The sequence below is a fragment of the Nothobranchius furzeri genome, chromosome 14 (genome assembly GCF_043380555.1).
Source record: "Nothobranchius furzeri strain GRZ-AD chromosome 14, NfurGRZ-RIMD1, whole genome shotgun sequence".
Lineage (NCBI taxonomy): Eukaryota > Metazoa > Chordata > Actinopteri > Cyprinodontiformes > Nothobranchiidae > Nothobranchius > Nothobranchius furzeri.
This window is the reverse complement of record NC_091754.1, coordinates 1,670,810-1,689,382: the sequence shown is the minus strand read 5'-3', so window position 1 is coordinate 1,689,382 and position 18,573 is coordinate 1,670,810. Positions and strand designations below refer to the sequence as shown.

The window sequence follows — 18,573 nt, the reverse complement described above, 5'->3', positions numbered from 1 at the left end:
AAGATTTAATAAAATGAACTGGAAAAACAGTAGCAGGCTAAGGTCTGTGAACAAAACACGCATTGTTAGTCCTATTCTAACGAACCATAAAAATGCTGTGAATGTTATAAACCAGTACCTCATCGGCCGACCGCTTGCCAATGAAAATTCCGGCTGTTCACCCCTCAGTCCTGCTCACACTTCGTAAAGAGGAACCAATTAAAAATATAACCGTTAACTAAACTGAAGCAAAGCCAGGTCACTCACCACTTAGCCGCACGCACGTCTGCACCCAAAGCGAAGCATTCAGCGTTTGCAGCTAGATCCCAGCTGCCCTAATTATAGCAGCCCTCTGATTACACACCTGGATCCCCTGTCAGCGGCATGACAGGTATAACCAGAATAACTTCCGGGAACTAAGGTGACCCGGTTACACGAGCATGAAACGAGTAGGGCTGGGGGTAAACGATTATTTTTGTAATGCCTCTGCTAGGGATGGGCAGTCAGCTAAACTCCTTCCACCCAGCAGTGTGTTGTTCAGGTCAGGCCCCGTCAACAGCACATCGTTGAGTGACACACCATTGAATCGAGCACTGGAGTCAAAAACTATTCTGATCTTCTTTGGTTTCTTGGGATGGTACACACCGAATGTTGGTAAATACCATCGCTCTTCCTCCTCACCCAACGGAGGAGCCAACTCTGCATGACCATTTTTGAACATCTGTTCCATGAAGCTAAGGAAGTGTTCCTTCATTTCAGGCTTCCTCTCAAAGTTGTGAATGAGAGACTTGAGACGCTTCAGTGCCTGAGGCCTGTTGTTAGGAAGCTGCTGACGTGGACTCTTGAAGGGTAATGGGGCTACCCAGCTGTTATTTGTGTCTTTCTGTAGTCCATCCTTCATTGACCAGCACACAGTAGTATGGACTATTGTTTGACCAGGATGTCAAACAATAGTCCATATGAGAGATGATGATTGAGTAAAAATAAGTTTTTGCAACATTCATATTTAGATTATTACATATATGAGTAAAATTTCAATTATTAAATTTAAGTACCTGGGACACTTTATTTATATGACTCTTGAAGTATAATGTTGGGTCTAGAATGATCCCAGGATATTTAAATTCTGGTACTAGATCAAGCTCTACTCCATCCAGGAATATATTTGACTGCTTCAAGTTTAAGGGGCGTTTTGAAAAATACATACAGACAGTTTTTGATGTGTTCAACATTAGGCATGAGTCCTCCAGCCAGCTATGCATTAATGCTAAAGCAGCTGTAAGATCTTTTGCCACCTGCTGGACACTGTTTGCTTGCGTAAATATAACTGCATCATCCGCATACATTTGGGCAAACATATTTGGACAGACTTCTGGTAAGTTATTAATAAAAAGAGAGAACAATAAAGGCCCAAGAACAGATCCTTGAGGAACTCATGTATCACAGTCTAAATATGGAGTTTTAACCCCATCCCACACCACACACTGTTTCCTGTGTGAGAGATATGAGGCAAACCACTTAAGCGCCTGACTGGAGATATTAAACTGAGTCAATCTGGACAACAATATCTGATGGTTTACAGAGTTGAAGGCCTTCTTCAGATCTAAAAATACAGCTCCAACACAGCGACTCTTGTCCAGCAAGCTCTTCAAGTTCTCCACTAACAATCACAGGGCAGTATCTGTGGAATGATGTGCCCGAAAGCCAAACTGCAATGGATGTAATGAGGGTTGGGTGTTTTCTAGGTGAGCAGTGAGGAGTTTAACCAACCATTTCTCAGCTATTTTAGATACGACCGGCAGTATGCTTATGGGGCGATAATTAGCCATGTCAGTCTTCACACCTGCTTTGAAAATTGGTGTAACTGCAGCAATTTTCCATTCTGAGTGGTTGGACGTACAAGCAAATCCGTGTGTTCCTTTAGGAAATTAGTGTTAATACCATATACATCAAGTGCTTTTGATTGTTTTAAACCTGTAATTAGTTTAGCAACTTCAGTGCCTGAAATATGAGCGATGGTGAACAAATTTTGACCAGCATCATTCACATTGTCAGGGCATACGACTGAGTTAAAGCTCTGACTGATCTCCTTAACAGATGAAATAAAGAAATCGTTTAGGTTACTGCCAATAGCTAGAGGCTCTCTAACAAGAGAGTTATTTACATAAAGTTCAATTGTATTTTTACTATTGTTTGAATGACGGTCAAGTAATTTATTTAAGTGTTGCCAGATGATTTTACCATTACCTTTGGCTCTTTCAATTATATTTATAAAAATTTTTTGCTTTGGCCTGTCTCAAAGTTCTTGTAACTTTGTTCCGCATTGAAGTGAATCTCTGTCTATCCAGAGTTAGAGCTGTCTTCAGGAACTCTTTTAGTAATTGATCTCTTGTTTTCATTAAGTTCTTGCACTCTTTGTTTAACCAGGGCAAATTAGGTGCCGTCTTTATTTTTTGTTGACCTCTAATGGAGTATGTTGATATAACATCCTTGACAATGTCAGTGAAGTGACTGCTGCAGAATTGTGGATCATCACTACACAATAAAGGCTCCCAGTTAACTGATGCTAATGCTTCTGCTACATTTTGTCGCTGACTTCTTGGTATAAATTCATAAAAGGATCTCCTATTAGATGAACTTTGAAAGTGATTCTTAACCCATGATTTTATAAGTTTTCTAGAAAATAATATAAAATTGTGGTCTGAAATACCAGTGATAAAATTGTAAGATTTAATAATTTGCTCAGCCTTATTACTGAAAACCAGATCTATTTTAGTTTTAGAGTGTCTCGTTTTTCTTGTGGGTTGTTTAATGTGTTGAGTTAAGTTCAGAGTCTCCATTATGTCCTTGAGTGTTTTTCTGTCCTTTTCACAGTCCCAGTTGACATTAAAATTTCCCATTACAATTATTTCATTAGACTTATTATTTATAGTATGATATTTAAGTAGTATCTGTAGTTGTTCGTAAAAAATATTCTTTGCAGAAAGAGGGCGATATAAACAGATCAACGTAAATGACATTTCTGGGGAAAGAGTGATTTTAACATCTCTTGGTGAACTAAGTAAGTAGCAATCCAGGTGTTTTTTTTTTTTTTACATACACAAATATTCCTCCTCTTCTTGTTCCAATTCTATCCCTTCTGAAAACTGTGTACTCTGGAAAGACAACCGCAGACTCTGGAGAAGAACTTGTGAGCCAAGATTTAGAGATACCCAAAATAGAAATATTGGAATTGCTTAGAATATGTTCCATTTGCTCATGCTTTGGTAAAATACTGCGAATGTTAATGTGTCCACATAGACGCCCTGTTGGTTTATTTTTAGTGTCCCAGATTACTTTAGCCTGATTAAATGTCTTGCAGATCCTTGTTCCTCTGTAACTTTTAATAGCAGGATTTCTTGTCCTTTTGTTGACAGTGCTATGAGCATTTAATGATGAGAAGCCCTTTACCGGAGACTGTACAGCTGGTGGGGGCCCAAGCAGCCGTGTTGGTGACCAAGGCAGCTGAGATGGAGGCCCAGGCAGCTGAGGTGGAAGCCCAGGCAACCAAGGCTGAGGCCCAGGCAGCTGAGTTGGAGGCCCAGGTAGCTGAGGTGGAGGCCCAGGCAGCTGAGGTGGAGGCCCAGGCAGCTGAGGTGGAGGCCCAGGCAGCTGAGGTGGAGGCCCAGGTAGCTGAGGTGGAGGCCCAGGCAGCAGAGGTGGAGGCCCAGGTAGCTGAGTTGGAGGCCCAGGTAGCTGAGGTGGAGGCCCAGGCAGCTGAGGTGGAGGCCCAGGTAGCTGAGGTGGAGGCCCAGGCAGCTGAGGTGGAGGCCCAGGCAGCTGAGGTGGAGGCCCAGGCAGCTGAGGTGGAGGCCCAGGCAGCTGAAGTGTGGGCCCAGGCAGCTGAGGTGTAGGCCCCGGCTGCTGAGATGTTGTGTCCCTGGGCAAGACACTTCACCCAACTTGCCTGTGTTAGTGGTGGTCAGAGGGGCCGACGGTGCCAAATGACAGCCTCACCTCTGTCAGACCTCCCCAGGGCGGCTGTGGCTACAAGCAGCCTACCATCACTAGCAGTGTGTGAATGTGACAGTGTGTGAAAGCATCTTTGGGTGTCTTGAACAGCGCTATATAAGTTCAATGCATTATTATTATTATGTTCAAATAAACGTATCAATCAATCAATCAATCAATCAAACACTCAGAAAACAGCGTGACCCCTGGCCGTACGTTTACCAGTTTAATGACTGCAGCCTGTCTGTGACCACACGTCTACGCTCTGGTCCAGAGAACGGGATACAGCAAAATAAATATTAGGTAACATAAAATAACACTCATAAATCACAACTGTAGCTACATTTCTACCAAATATCAATAAGCCAGATAAAAGGTGAAAGCTAAACGTTTCATGACAAAAAGTCACCTAATAAAATTCTGCACTATTTTCAGCTAAATAAATATTTAATGTAAATATAAACAATGCTGGAATGAAGCTGACGATCAGACTATCTCCTCCCTTTGGTTCTCTGCTCTCCCGTCGCGGTTTGCTTCGTTTCTTTCTGTCAACTTTCAAAGCTGGTTTCTCTCTAATAGCGATTTTTTGAGTAACATGAATTACATCATGTAACACTCGTTGGAAAGCTTGTTTTATGTACTCTTAGAAACCATTTGAATTATTTTTATTTGATTAGCAATTCAGAAGTTATGACCCGGAGAATCTAGAGTGAGAAATATCAACATCTACTGTGATTCTTTGTTGTGAGTTTCATCAACACTTCAGGAAAAGTCTCTCTCATGTCCCATTGTCAAGGACTTTTGTCAACAACCCAGTGCCTGCAACCAGAGAAAAATAAACAAATGACAGCTACCTCACTGCTCCACACACACTAGCCAGGGACTCAAATGCATGTAAACAAAAACTCTGATATTAAAAAAAATAAAAACTTGCAGGTAGATGAACACAGACTCCTGCCCACAGCACGGGTCTGTCGTCTCCATAGCTGCAAGTTAGAGCGACGGCAGAGACAACCAATTACATGTTAGCATAACGCGGCAGAGCCAATCAGTGAGCTTGTAGTCGGGTCTAAGGGAAAATAGGCTTCAGCGTGAGGCGGCTGCCTTCACATGGTCCTAGTGCCTGATATGTATCACAGCATAACAGTTTTGGATGGTAAAATCTGACGAAAGACCAGAAAAAGGGCACTTTGGACAAAAGGGCCAGGTGCTCAAGCACCCTCCGCTCCCCCCTCTGCACGTGCCTGTCAGAGAAGATACAATTGATCATTTCTTCCGACGAATACTGTAAAATTTAAAAGAAATGATTAAATGTGGAAACAGCCACTTTTGTTGTTTTGAAAGATGAGTGGAGATTTATTTTCAGATTAAGTCATAATAGACAAATGAGTAAAGAGAAGTGCTCATGAACCTTCTGTTAATGGTGAAGTTTTAATTTTGGACGTGCCTTTGTTCTTTATCCATAAGGACCTGCAGCTCTAAGGAAACAGACCTTGCTTTTTTCCTTAACGGCATTCCCTGCTGTGTCATTTTCAATTTATGCAGTGCAATAAGACTAACGAGTGCTAATTGCTCCAACCTGCCGCACTTCTTGGGCATCTTTGCACCCGTAAAAATAAAACTAGTGCTGTTTGAAGGAGCAAATAACAAGAGGATGAAATGCTAAATTATCACTTGTGCAAACTGTTGGTGAGTTTCCCAGAGAATCTTGTTTATCCATTAAATATTAGTGAATCCATCCATCACGGATGTCAGTCACAATCAGCTTTTGTTACTAAAAACCTTCTTAAATTTCCCCAAAATAAATCCCTTTTGAACCTAGTTGGTTTGAGATCTTATAAACTTAATTCATCATCTTCTGAATAAAGTGCAACACGTTTTATACATGTACATAAATATGACAATGAAATGAGCTGTTCCTCAATAATCAGCTCCATATTGCGTCACATTCATCTAACAGCTGCTGTTGCAGAAGTTCATGTTTTCATTTGCTGCTGAAAGAAGAGAAGAAGTGCTGCAGGCCTCACTTATAACCTCCTAATTGTTACCTGCTCAGGTGTGTTGCATCAGTGCATGTTTTTCAGCTCCTCCTACGGCCTCCAGGAAGGGACAAAATTAATAATCAGCTCCATTTTATGTGTTTATATTTAGATCTTTTCTGGGTGTATTTGCATTGGCTTTGGAATTATAGTGATCCGTCTGAGTCATTCACTTTCTTCATGCCTTTTGTAAACACACACATGCTGAAGTTTCATCAGCAGAGACCTAAATCTGCTCATGCGTCACCTTTCCACGGGGATAAACGGCCAAGTGGATGAGCCCATTTAGGCTTTTGACCATAAAAATGAGTGAATTACATAATTGTTTCCACTATTTCTGCACCACAAAGCAGTCTGCCTTCCTGTTTCTCCACTTCAATCTTTTCTTAATGCAAATTAATACGCCAAACAAAATTTTTTTTGCATTCCACAAACTAGACTTTTCCTTTCTGTAACTGTCTCTTTCTCTTCATTCAGTCTTGCTGGTTTTCTTCTTTATAACTCAGCAGGAAACAGAGCATTGTGTTTGTACAAAACCTGGTTGCAAGCACAATCAAAATTGCTCCTTTTTCGTTTGAATCCCTTCATTCACTTCCTCACCGAGAGCTAAACGCCACCTGCCACTCCAGCAGCTTGTTTGAACTAAATTTAACAAACATTTGGGCTAAAACGAACACGCGGAGCAGACTTTTTATTGTTTGCGACCCCCTTTTCTCTTTCACAGACACATGTGCTGCTTTTATCACACAAACTGCGGTGCTGCAGTGGGACCTCAATGTCAGGCCACATTGTGAAAACGACACTCATGCTGCATGCTTGGCAGAAACCCAGCTACCCAGGGCTTCACTTGTGTCAAGGGCCGCTGAAGAAAGAGAGGTGTGTTGACATGGAGCAAAACTGTTGACTTCTCTCTGACTGTCAGACGTTATTTTTTTTTGCCTTGGTTGTGAGAAGTGTAACAGTGATGGGAGGAAAAAAACAAGAAGGCTGTGTGTTGAATAAAGGATTACAGGGTAAAGTCTTGAAAAATCTGTAGTCTGTCAATGTGCTTCATGAAGTTATTGATACTTCAACATTTTTGTTTCCTGCCAGAGTAGAAGTTTCAATAAAATGAACTGTTTTGTCAATTGTCTCTGACATGTAGGCATACAAATCCTTAAATTATGTTATTCTGGTTCTCTCGCTTAAAAAGTAATCATGATGCACAATTTAAACGTCTGAAAACTTGACCTGGATGTGGACTGTACCGTGCAACTGTCAGAGTAAAGCCCTGGTTCTACGTTTCCTGATGAGGAGGAAGAGCAGAGATGAGCAGCAGCAAGGAGGATGCAGGCTCATAATATCCTCGGGGCAAAACAGGACTTCAGAGAGTTGAGGCTCATCTCAGCGCTGCAGCCATAACAGTGGTCTGTTTCAGGCTGCGTACACAGATACTTGACAGCCTGTTTACCTGTTGGGCCGAGTTGCATCACTGGCTTATGAAAATGCCAAATCTCAGGCAGCTGCTCACACTAATGAAACTTTAAAGTGACAGTCAGAAAACACAAGATCCTGTGTGTTTGTGTGTGATTTCTACACTCAGGTGTTCAGGTGTTGATCCAGGCTGCAGGTCTGTAACGTTTGAGCCAGGTGCCCACCTCATCCAACATGAATACGGCATCAACGCTCTAAGATTCATCACTGCTTAGATTTATCATTGTTTTAAATAGTCATAAAGGTCTCATTCACTTGTTCTGTCAATAAATCCGCTGGTCTCTGGTCTGGATTGTGAATCAAAAAACTCTGGTGCTCCTGTTTCAGAGGTAGACATTAGTTGGAGGACTTGGAGGCAGAAAACAGCAAGATTTGGAGTTTTACTCACCAATATTCATCATATGTAAATGTTTAGCCTCTGATTGGCTAATGTAACCAGGCTTTGATTTATTCCATGTAGTTGGTCTGCTCAAATAAACCCCTCGACTCTGACGAGGAGTTTTGACAGATGGTTGGTGATTGGTGGTCCTGATCAAAAACACAATGGCGTCAGGTCAGGACAGATGAGTTGTCACACACAGGCTCCGTACAGCACACTACAACAGATTCTCCCGTTAGCATTCAGCTTAAGCATAGAGAGTATTTTATAATATTTACCACACGGAAAGCACATTCAGATTCAATTCAAGTTCAAAGATATTTTATTAATCCCAGAGGGAAATTAGAAACTAGCTAACTAGCTGTCTAAACTATAGACCAGCACCACAGACACTTAACACGTTCCATGTCTTTCAGTGGATATAACAACACGTATGCATCAGTAAAACATGTTTACACCCTGTACGAAACAACCAACTCACCTCCGACAGCTTCTGCCGACTGACGGTAATTACTGCAGCCAGCCTCGTATGACTGACCGCACCAAAAGGGGGCGCTGTTTCACCATTGTATTAACACTCGGGGCAAGTGGAATGAAACCAAACCATATGAAACGCTACACTAACAGTAACGGGACTCTTCTGCTGCCTTCATTCGTTCTTTCTTTGGTAAAAAGGCAATGTTGATGTTTTATGTCCAGAAATAACACAAGCCCTAACTAGTTTCCCTATGCTGTGGAGTTTCTAAGGGTTAGCCAAGACATGCCTTTCTCCCTCACTTCCTGTGGGCGGTCCCAAGCAACAGTGGGCGGTGTCAATACTTTTAATTTCCCCTGAGCCGTAGAAGAGGCTGGCTTTTTCTGACTTGGCAATTTTCTCATCAGTTTTCTTTCTGCGGCGAATGCAGGCGATGGGTAGCCTGGCAAGCCAGACTAAATGAATGTATTATTTAGTCTGGCCATGCTCCATTGACGGCTCTCGGTTGTGGGGCGGGTTCTACCGTTGTCTTTCAAATGATCTCCACATTCCACTGGACAATGAATGTGACATATTCTTGTTTCACTCTGTTGCAGCGTCCCACCCACCAGGCATTTAGAGTGCCCTGATTGGCCCACAAAGCAGATAAAGCTCTGTGATTTGTTCACTAAGCAGATAGAGCACTATGATTGGCCCACCATTATGGACCAATCACAGCTCTTTATGTGTTTGAAACCCCTCTAGAGAGTTGTGATTGGCTAGCCAGAGTCCTGGTAGGAGCTGCTGAGGGTCCAATGGAGCATGCCTAGACCATTCTTTGCAAAGCAAGAATTTGGTCTATTTCACTAGGCTAGGCGATGGGGGTTTCATGTTCAGCGTGAATGTGTGACTCAGAGTGATTGATTATTTTCCAAAAGGAACATGTATTACACCGTTTCTACGTAAACAAGCCTTTTGACGATTTCAGCAGGGCTAGAAGAGCTTTTCCAAACCTCTCTTCTCAGCCTCTGTTCTTTTTTATTCTTGTTCTTGTTTTCTAGCAGCTGTAGCTAACTGTCAGCTGCCCACCGATCTCTATTTGCTCCTCCATGTTCCCGGGCCAGCCAGGAGATATAATCTCTCCAGCGTGCTCCATGTTGAGCCTCCTGCTTGCAGGATATGCCCGAAACACCTCAGCTGGCTCCTCTTGACATGGAGAAGCAGTTCCCTGCCCTGCGGCCTGCATGGTGTCTGGTCCTGACTGAACTGTTCACGTGGGCTCATCCACACATGGACCCATCACCTGCAGGATCTGTGCTTCATGGTTCGAGCTTTTTCTAATGCCTCATTCAAAGAATTACTTAGCTTTGTTGTGAAAATTATTATTTATTACTGTTTATTTATTGATTACTTTGAAAAGTGATTTTAATAGTGGAAAAACTGGCTTCGGTTTCTCACATGTGGAGGTTTCACAATGAGAGAAATAAAAACATGTTCTTATTTTCAAAATATCAAATTAAAAACAAAACAAGGATTTATTACAACTCTTCATTTACATTAGAAACAACTCTACAACAATTGCACTTTGTTAATTTTTCAGCATCGTCTTTTTGCTCAAAATAAACTGAGCACAAACAAATTATGCATTACCCAGTTTGGTGCTGCTGTGTACACTGATTTGATTAGTGATGTGGAGCATCACTTCATACATATTTATAAAGCTTTTGTTAAAGCTAAACTAGAAAATCTGATTATCAAACCAAAAAACAACCCTAATGGAACTTGATGCATTTTGCTTTGTTTTATGAAGAAAACTCTAAATGTATAAATAAGACAAAAATGAGCAAAAGTAGAACAAATTCAACAAAATCAGTAAAAAAAATAAATAAATAAAAATGACTGAACAACAATGTATGTAAAAATTTGAATTATTTTTGTATTTGTGCACAAATTTGAATAAAACTGCCAAATATTTTAATCTGTTTAGTACTTTTCTAATGAATTATGCAACAGGAAATCCCTGTGGCAGCTTACCCTTTAAAGGCAGCGTCCTGATATTTGTAGATAAACTCAAAGACTAATTGGACTTTCAAGAGAGGTTTTGGCATTTATTAGTTATGCACTCGAACAAGGTCATGTGACATTTAAATTCACCGGAGTGCCGCGATGTCGGTGACCTTAATTTATCTGAGCTGGAGCTCCTCCATGTGAAAACACTTCATGGTTTATTGTTACAGTTAAAGACAACCAGATAAATTCTGTTTTCATGTGTAAAAATGCAGATTTTATCTTAAATGGGAAAAACTAACAAATCAGAGCACTAAATATGTAAGGCTAGTGCATTTTTGCGTTGATCTGTTGCTACCAGAAAACAGGAGTACATGTTGCAAATTAAACTAATTATCTCTTCAACTCAAGTGAAAACAACAAACTCGGAGGTAATGGTTGTCAGTTTATTTAACGCTAGGGATGCAACGATACCACTTTTTTCCAAACCGATATGATACCGATACTTGGATCTGAGTACTCGCCGATACGATACTTCTACCACACAAAAAGAAAATGCTATGAATTGGAATACAGGCTTAATTTTCTTCTCTGCTTTCAACAGGAAAAGACTGTAAGGTAGAAAAAAGTTAAATGTATGAATAGAAATGATCAGAAAACTAAAATATTAGGTGAACACAAATGACAAGTTACAGTGAAGTTACAATATTTTCTGAAATAAAATTATAATGCCGATATTGGTTGATATTAATCGCAGACCGACAACATTGGACATCTTTGAGAAAACTTTTTTTTTACTGATACATTTGCAGAATCTGAAAACATCTGGAAATGAAAGACTGAATATGGAACACGGACACTCCGGCAACATCTAGTGTTTAGAGGTGGTAGCTGCAGCAACAGAAACCATTTTCCAGCTGTCGAGGTGTTGGTTCACTGTTGACGCGTTAACCCTCCCACTGTCCTAATGGGTGACCTCGTGAGGAAAGTTGACCAATGAGCAGGATTGATGGTTTATCCCTTGAGGTCCACATGGCATGGGTGAGGAGTGAGTACCACCTCACCCCTGCCACACGGACCCAAGGGATAAACCATCAACCCTGCTCATTGGTCAACTTTCTTTGCGGAGCCACACCCATTAGGACAGTGGGAGGGTTAAGGGACCAGCCAACACCATGTCCAGTGGGTCTGTATCTTGGTCTCTGTGTGACTCTTTAGTGTGTGTGTGTGTGTGTGTGTGTGTGTCAGTCTTTTGTCATGACTCTCTCTGATACCCTGTACACAGATATCTCACATAACAAGGATATTTTCCCACGTTTCAGCCTGTCGTCCTCATGAAAGTGACGATAAACGGCACCAAAAACCATTCTTTCAAAAACACCAACCAAAGTGAAGATTTGCAACATTTACATGTGGACATAAATCACTGGCGTTTCAGGTTTTGTGACATCACTGCCAGGGCTGGACTGGGACAAAAATTCAGCCCGGGCATTTTGACTGGAGACCGGCCCATCACCTGTTTTTTTTGGAAAAGACATTAAGCCTTACGCTGTTTCTGACACACACCAACGTACGCTTTCTTATTGGTAGTATTTATGTATCAATCTAATAAACGTAAACCTACACCATCCTTCCTATCCTGGTATTCTAAAAAGTAGGGTTGGGGGTAACTGATTATTTTTAAAATGATTATTCTGACGATTATTTTATCGAATAGTCGACTATTCTAATGACTATTTAGATGATTAATCTAGCGATTATTTTTCTATTGCACAATTACTAAAAACCAAAAAATTCTAAATAAATTCCTCCAAAAAATTGATAAGTTGTTACTGTAAGAGAATAAACACTACAGGCCTTCCATTTTGTATAACACTGCTTTTATTGTGTTGCGGTTGTTTATGTTCTGGTGACGTGTAGAACTTGGGAGTGCAGGCTGCTGCCTGAGAGGTGGCTGGAGAAGGAGTGTCTCCATGCTGCTTTGTTTTGTTCACTTATGTGCATGAGGCAAGTGGTGTTACGACCCTTCCTGGGGAGTCACGTGTTTCTCCTATTTTAACTGTAAATCCTTCTTGCTGTTATATTCATAACAAGAAACAGATATTCGGACGGAATATTTTCATGTTTATTCGAATATGATTGTGGAACACACCCAGCATCATAATAAATGAAGTAATATTTATGCCAATTTAAGCCTTTATGGGTGACCAGGACACTGTGATAAATTTTTGGCAAGGGAAATTATCATTTGTTGCCATTTTTGAAGTGTTTATGAATGTGGAAGACACCCAGCATCCTGTGATGGCACTAATAACATCAAGAGATAATAAATAAAGTAATATTTAGGTAAATTTAACCCTTTACAGGTGACCAGGACACTGTAATCAATTTTTGGCAAGGGAAATTATCTTCTTTTTTTTTCTTTCTTTTTTTTGCCATTTTTGGGGCGTTTATGATGATACAGTAGGCAGTATGAGTACAGTAACATCAACAGATAATACATAAAACCCTTATTTGGTCAATTTTAGCCTCCATGAAAATGTGAGCGATTCAATCACTTTTTGGCAAGTAAAATGCCATTTTAGTTGTCTACAATTAAATCATCAATAAAGAATTTAAAGATATTTTGAGGCGTTTCTTATAGGTAAAGGGGAGGGTGTAGTCTATTTGGCAAGTGACAATCTTAATTTTATGTGCTGAAGTGCTTTTATCTTGTTACTTTTAAATAGAGCAACGTAATGTATAGATAGTAACGTACACAGTGTCATTGTAAAGCCAAAGCTTGATCAGTTTAAATACTTTTTTTCAAGTAAAAATGTGCCCCAAACTAGTTAACTGTGGCTCCATGTCAAGTGGACTAAAGAAAGGAAGGGGAAAAAATTAAATCGCTGGAGAATTGTTTATTTCCATTTATACAACGTTTACATTCAATACAGGGTGCCATTTTACATTGTTTATTTATTTTTTTAGTATCAAGGCTGTAACATAAAGAAAGCCAGTTCTTACCACAAAGTTTGTGGCACAAACCATTTTTCAATCGAAAATATTGCAAAAAGGATTAATATATCCTCATTGTGAACGTTTAAGACAAATAGCAACACTTAAAACAACTTCCGAACTGGAAAAACTAATGTGGCAAGATGCAGAAAGGAGTGCCCGGGCGGGATTCAATCCCCAGACTCCCGGGTGCGAGTCATACGCTCTAACCAGTCAGCCAAAGAGGCAACTCCTTAGCCCAGTAGCCAGGGCGCATCATCAATCGGGACATTGTGACAGAACGCTCACACAGCCACATCTTCCTCCCTCTTTCCACAAGCACGTCCTCGTGCTCCCGCGCAGGCTGCCACAAACACTGCCACACTAATATCCGCGATAAACATCTTTTTAAGTACCGGAAGAGGTTATCTTTGCTTTCTGAATGTCCATCTTGCTAGATATGCTGAGTTTTAGGGCGAAATCCTGGGGAATTTTGTCTAGAAATGCAATTACCTAACCGTGCGCGATCCCGCGGTGGCTAATCATTTTTTGGCAGCGAGTCAATTTATGGCACAACACCGGCTCGGGTTTCTCCTCCTCCTCCCTCTTTTCTTCTCCAACCTGTCGCTGGGCTGAGGCTCCATCACTTCCTAAATTGATTTTACTTGAACCTTCACTACCAAACAACTGTGAGATTTTAACTCATGTGCCAGCATCAGCCTGAAGGGCCAGTTTCTTTTTTAGTCGAATTTTCTCCGCTCCTCCTTTCCGTTTTTTGTTCTCCATTTTGTAAAGCTCGTCTGTCTGTTTACTGAGATTCACAAACAACTGGCGGGTGCATCAGACCTCTGGCTATTGGTCCAGCCCAGAGTGTATTATTACCAATTGGCCAATCCACCAACTTTTATGAGGCGTCGCGTGGGGCGGCGCGTGCAAGTTGTCCGCAACAACTAGAGGCCAGGAAAAAAAAAAAAAAAAAAAAAAAAAAACAGACTCCGGCCCATAAAAGATGAAAGGGTCGGCCCAGCGGGCAGTTGCCCGCTATGCCCTATGGTCAGTCCAGCGCTGATCACTGCCCACAACAAAAATCCTCGGATGTCACCTGCGTGACCCCACTTGTTTTAGCAAGCTCAATCAATGCTCTATGTAGAAGACCACAGGTGAAGGATGATATTAAGGAACCTATTATTCCATACCCAGCAAGGCCGGATTAACCATACGGGCAACTGGGCAATTGCCCAGGGCCCACGATCTCTAAAGGGCCCAGGGCAGCAAGGGCACGAGCAAAATACTGTAGGCCTATCTGTAATCTCCCGCTTTATATTAAACTAGGGTGACCGTACGTCCGGTTTTCCCCGGACATGTCCACTTTTCACTCTCTGTCCGGGGCGTCCGGACTGGGGGTTCTAGAAAATGCCCAGCTTTTCATCCAGGAGCAGAGATCGAATTATGGGGGAGTTGGATACCCTACACATCCAGGGGAGCCGGAAAAAAGTTTTCTACCTATATTACATCATTTATGGACTCTTTTGAGCAGAGAGCACAAGAGCGGCACAGCGAGTTGTTGCGCAGCGATCCAGGCAGCTGCTTCCAGCGCACGGTCCATTCTCAAAGTGGCGCAACCAAAAAACTATAATTAGCACACGATCGTTCATGTCCGCAAATGTTCTCTATTTTCTGTCTTATTTGTGCCTGAAGCGCTCTGCGGAGCACATCACCTGTGCTGCGGTGATTTCACCTCACTGACGCAGCATTGAAAACGCGCTCTGCGCTTTGCGGTCAGGAGATTCCTTTGATCTGCTCAGAAGTAACTGATGAGGTGAAAAAGTAAGAATCCAGGCAGCAGATTTTCTGGAGAATTAAGAGGAGATGCAGGAAGATGAGAGACAGACAGGACAGGAAAATAGTTAAAAACAAGAAAACAAAACAAAGTGTTGAAAAGTAAAATGTAGGTAGATTTATCTCCACTACACGTTTTTACCTGCATAAAACAATAAGTTATACACATGTCATATTTATACATCTGATACAATTCAGATCACCTTCAACACTCAGTCACACACCCAGGGCCGTTTCAAGACATTTTGAGGGCCAAGGCAAAATGACCCCCTCCCCCCCCAACTAGGCCCCCCAGAAGCCTCTGTGTAATCCATACCCTCTCCAGTAGTATTAGTTATACAGTGTTTATAAAAGCCCCTCAGATATTACTGACATGTTCTAATATTATCAGATGAAAAACTAAATTATCAGACATGCTGTCTCATCTGCTGCTTTTCTAAACCTGCAAAACGTAACACAACTATTTGAAAGCCACTATTTGTGGATTCTCTGAAAGTTTCCATGGAGTGTGTGACAACTTATTTTATCATTGATCCTATCGTCTAATCTCACAGCTGAAACAAGCATCCTTAATAATCTGTGCACAGGAAGCGTACCGATGCTGTAGTAAAACAAAAGGTATAATAATTTATTATTATTAAAACCTTGTTGCAGCACTAAAGCAGAAAAATGAGATTTTGCAATAAATATGCTAAATATTTACATATGAATTGTTTTAGAGCCCTTTTATTGGCAGAATCTGATATTAATTTAGTTCTTACAAAAAATGGGTCCCAACATGGTTTGTGTGGCGTTGCCATAGTGTGACGTCATAGGCACAGATCCCCTGTCCTCTTGTTTGGAAATGGAAATATGGTCACCCTACATTAAACAAACTGTCCACCCGGGATTTTGCGCTGCACAGAGACGCTTCGCTGCCTATGACTGAACGTCAGTTGAGAGTCAGTCTCATGCAGACTGACCAATGAGGAGAGGGCCTCAAGTTAAGACCCTCTCCTCATTGGTCAGTCCACAAGAGGTGGGTCAAAGGTTACCCTGAGCGGGTTACGTGATGTCAGGCATTCAAGTATTGAGTATATTTACTGCATATTACAGTAATATATTCTGTATATGACCATATTATAGTGATCCTTGGGTCGTGATGATGGGGCCCTTGAATATTGTTGCCCAGGGTACAACAAAGTGTTAATCTGGCCCTGATACCCAGGCACTGTTTTTAACCAAAGATGCAAACGATTTGGGGAACTACTGCCACCTACAGGCGTAGCATGCCTATGACTATGCTTCACTATGCACTGGAAATGGTGTGAACCCAAGTTTTTTTTCTAGATGGATGAAAGGATATCTGGTTTTACAAAAACCCTGCAAAATGTCTACGTTCTCTGTGTCTCAAAATTTCCACAAAAAACAAAAACATTTTTTAATGTCATGTTTTCAAAGGTAGTTAATTAAATCCTTCCTGTTTGTGTCCAGTCAGATTACATTTATGTACAAAAGTGAGGCTTCGGGTTTTAATACTTATAGTTAATGCTGAACTTATCCATGAACACAGGAATATGTGAGATTCTGTATCAAAGCAGCTAAACAAACAAAAACGAAGAGCTAAATGTGTTTTTGGGAGCAGCTAACTTGACCAACAGATTCTTTTTTTATTGATTATCAATGCAAATGACAGATGACGATACCATACAGGCTTATCTGAAGGAACCCACAGACATGCCGGTCACACTCTTCACAGTGTAACGTGAGGAAATATGGGTTTTCTGTCACAATGGTGGTGTTGGACGCAGCTGGGTCATAGCTGGGTCGCTGAGAACTTTCACCCACAGATTAAGACCTGAACGCCAGCGAGTCTGGGAGGAAACCATAACATCTGCCACCTGCAGTCTACCAGAAGATGTGTTTACATGAGTTGTACCCAGACCAAGTCAAAACATAAAGTTTAAACTTCTTTTTCGTGATTTTAATGTTAACATAACCATTATCATTTTGCTCATTATAAATGTGTTTAATCAAATGAATGACTAGTATGCTTTGGGGTAATTATAATGGATTAATGAATCCACACTTAAGTAGATAATGTTGAATGTTTGGTACTGACCTTCACACTCAAGCACACAAACATTCACACACACCCACACACATCTGCCCACAGTAAACTCCAGACACATTTGATGACGCACATGTTTTGCTTTGAGAAGAGAGGTTTTTGGTAAGTTTTCAGTATTATGTGGCAGTTCATGTTGGACAACGGGAGAGAACAGACCTGAAAACCAAAGGGGGGGCAGAGCCTGTTGGCTCGTTCTTCCCCCCTTTCACGCTGTTTCTGCCAAGCCAGGCAGAATAGCTGAATCGCGACTTCTAACGAAGACTCATTACCGAGTCTTTTGATTTCTGAGTGAATTAACTTAAGAAAGCGCATCGATAAAACGCTCTACCATCCACGTGTACCGAGGGCAACTCTGGACCGGTTCCGTTCGACTCCTACGTCTCCTGTCAGCCACCGGTGTCATCTGGATGAACCACAACATCCTCCACGGCCCGGATCCGAAAGAGGGTCCACAAGAGTTCGGTGAGACAGAGCACGGTTTTAACGTTTGATGCAGTTCTCTGATAAGACCTAAGTTTATCCAAACCATCACTTCACTCAGACACCTGTTTCTTCCTGAAGCAAAATCAGACTCACACACGCATTCATGTCACAACATTCTCAATCTTCATAAATTCACCAGAAGGTCTATTTGAGCAAGAACAGCATATAAACTGTTAAAAGATTGTCCCACAAAGTTGCCAATGTGATTGTTATTTCCTGTTTGTCAATTTTCAAAATCATTAGTTTAATTTGAAGAATTAAAACTGTTAATCCTTCAAACTTGTTTCCTCATTGAACTGAAACACAGACACTCAGATATTATCGGCAGTTTATGGATGAAAACAACCTTTGAGTCTTCTGAACAATATAAAATTTGGTTATTGATTTATTAAAATTAATATTCCGAATTAATACGTAGCATGGTTTCTCTTTCATAAAAGAGCATAAATCCATAACGCTACAACAGGTAGGATCTACAGACTCTAATTAGAGTGACTTGGAGGATTCGGTGACAGTCGGAGGAAGGGAGATTTCTCGATGAAAGCCGTCTCCACGCTGACTCTCTTCAGACGTTTCACCAAGACTAACACATCCTTGGCTTCCTGCCAGTCACTTGCTGCTCAGACCAAAGTGTCCAGAAGGTTTTGCAGAAACTGAGGAGGTCATTGGAGAGGAGTGCTGCTGGCATCCGACACCCACTCTCATGGAAAAAGTGATGACTGCAGCTTGTCACATTAAAAACGACTGCAGAAGACAGATGCTGGAGAAAACAGAATAAACACAGGATTTAGTTTTGGTCACATGTTGTTATTCTTTTGCTTTTATATGAGGATAATTAACAAAA

General features: G+C 41.2%; 1 long non-coding RNA gene across 1 annotated transcript in view; it reads right to left on the bottom strand.

Annotated features, from left to right (window-relative positions):
- LOC129164882 (uncharacterized) overlaps positions 1–18,573 on the bottom strand; it is a 353,025-nt gene that overhangs the window by 166,182 nt on the left and 168,270 nt on the right. The gene's annotated exons all lie outside the window — the stretch shown is intronic.